Source organism: Cicer arietinum, chromosome 6 (genome assembly GCF_000331145.2).
Source record: "Cicer arietinum cultivar CDC Frontier isolate Library 1 chromosome 6, Cicar.CDCFrontier_v2.0, whole genome shotgun sequence".
Classification (NCBI taxonomy): domain Eukaryota; kingdom Viridiplantae; phylum Streptophyta; class Magnoliopsida; order Fabales; family Fabaceae; genus Cicer; species Cicer arietinum.
The window spans coordinates 26,712,547-26,715,300 of NC_021165.2; positions in this window are offsets into that span (position 1 = coordinate 26,712,547).

Genomic DNA, 2,754 nt, shown 5'->3' on the forward strand with positions numbered 1-2,754 from the left:
CTTCCTGGAAGCCTTCTTGATGGTGGCGGTAAGACATCAGGATATGGAGTTTGAGCCCATATATTTTGTCCATTTGTTGGGTAAATAACAGGTCGGTAACATGCGACATATGTCTCTCGCCTATAATATGCTGGAATCAAGTCTTCTGGATCTTTTTTGAGGAAGTTGCAACAACAAACTGCATGGCAGCAGGGAATTCCAGTGAGCATCCACTTCCTACATGAACATTCTCTATTTTCCAGTGATACCACAAACTTGTCTCCTGTGTGGTTGATGTTACTAACTCCAAATATATTTTCACCAGCATACCTTGTTCAATAAGAATAAGAACAATTAACACATGATTTCATAACAGAATCAGAATCAGAACAGAAACAGATTTCAGAGATGAACAGAATCAGGCAAATGATCAGAATCAGAAATCATAATTCAGAATTCATCAGAATCAGGCAGCATTCATAGCATAAACAGGATCGGAATCAGGCAGAATTCATAGCATAAACAGGATCGGAATTAGGATCAGAATCATGCAAAATCAGGCAGAAATCATAAAAATATGCAGCCTGCAGCTTTCAGGCAGAAATCATAAAAATATGCAGGCAGATTTCAGAATAATAAACATGTTTCAAAATCATAGCATAATAAACATGTTTCAAAATCGATTTCAGGCAGATTTCAGAACCATAGAATTAAAAAACAGAACAAAACCAAAGCATAAAAAACAATATTACCTACACAACCACATTCTTGATAATTCTTGTTCCTTTGCTAACTTTTTCTTGATTTGAGGCAGAACAGAACAAGTGTACCTTTCCAATGTAGTTCTATTTCTAACCCACCTTTCCATTAAGTACAATTTGATGTCTTCAAACATTGTCACTATGGGTTTCCCTCTAGGTCCAATTATGACACTATTGAATGTCTCTGACATATTATTAACAAGCACATCACATTTAGAATTGAAACTAAATCTTGACTTTGACCAAAACCTTGGAGGAATCTTCACTAAATATTTGTAGGCCTCTTCGTTAACTTTCCTCAACTCTTTCATTTCTCTTTCCCATGCTTGATGATATGTTGACTTGGCTGCCTTCCACATCAATTCCTTAAGCTTCTTCCCTGGGTGAATTTTTCTGAAGTTGTTATACACGTGTCTTACACAAAATCTTTGTTCCACCCCAGGAAGCAACTCATCCATTGCAGGCAATAGTCCCTTACATAAACAACAAAAAATAATGAATATGGACTTTAATGTGTGCTCTAAACAAAATTACCAAAACAGAAAATATGCAGCTTTCTAAACAGAATTAGCAAAACAGAATTCTTTCCCTGCCTCATTGACCAACAGAATTACCAGGATGATTTGATGACAGAAAAGTAGAATGCAGAATCATACAGAATTACTAAAACAGAAATATGCAACTTGCAGTCTTGCACAAAACAGAATTATTAATCTAACAGAATAACAAATCTAACAGAATTACCAAAACAGATTTACCAATCTAACAGAATAACCAAAACAGAATTTTCAATCTACCAATCTAACAGAATTACCAAAACAGAACTTTAATGAGTACCTTTTGCTGATCAGATATGAAGGTGTAGGACTTGCATGCTTGTTGTCCACCCAAGTCATTAATTAATAATTTAAGGAACCAAGTCCATGAATCTCTTGTCTCACCTTCAACTACAGCCAGGGCAATTGGAAGCATTTGGTCATTTGGATCTCTACCTACAGCAGCAAGAATCATACCCCCATAATACCCTTTAAGGAAACAACCATCGAGACCAATTATTGGTCTACAAATCAGGAAACTCTCTTTACATCCATTAAGACACATATATAGGCGTTGAAAACTAGGCAACAGTGGTCTGTCCACATAGTCACTTACCTCTGAATTTGTAGCTTGGACTTCTAACTTAACTGTACTATTTGGATTTGATCTTAATAACTCGTGACAATAATCATACAATCTTATATATTGCTCTCTGAATGATCCATCAACCATATCAATTGCAACCCTACGTGCCCTAAATGCCTTCATCTTACTTACTCCAGCATTCCACTTTTGATGAACCTTGTTAGAAATATCTGTAATTTTTATGTTCGGGTTCTCTTTAACTGTTGAGTACAATCTTTTCCCGATCCAACTTGCTCTCATAAATTTGACCTTATACTCTCTATTACATGAATGTGTGTCAACTAGTTTCCTAAGTTGCCATGTATCTTCATCAGGTAACTTTGCACAATAGGCAAACCACTCACAACCTTCCTTGCATTTAACTCTCACTCTTAGTTTGTCATTTTTTATAAACTTCAAATCCCTCCCATTATGAATGGCATATGTTGTCATAGCCTCCTTAAATTCTTCTTTACCAGTGAAAAGGGTTCCTAAAACCCACTTATAATCTTCCATTTTTTTTGGCATGACAAATAAAGGATACTTATCAGTTTCTTGTGAATCATCACTCTCCAATTCCTCTGTAAAATACTCTTCATCAAATAATTCCTTCTCACTTTGCATATTGGCCTCTTCATCTTCATCCACAATATGTTCTTTCTCAACACGAATCTTCTTAGGTCTCCCTTTGTTACTTGCACCTTTCTTAATTGCACCTTTCTTACTTGCACCTACCCCTCCTTGTCCTTCAAGTCCGTCACCACCTATTTGGACCTCATCAAACCCATCATTCATGGGCAATTCATCATCAGAGTCTCCAAAAATTACATTAACAACACTATCTTCACCGTCA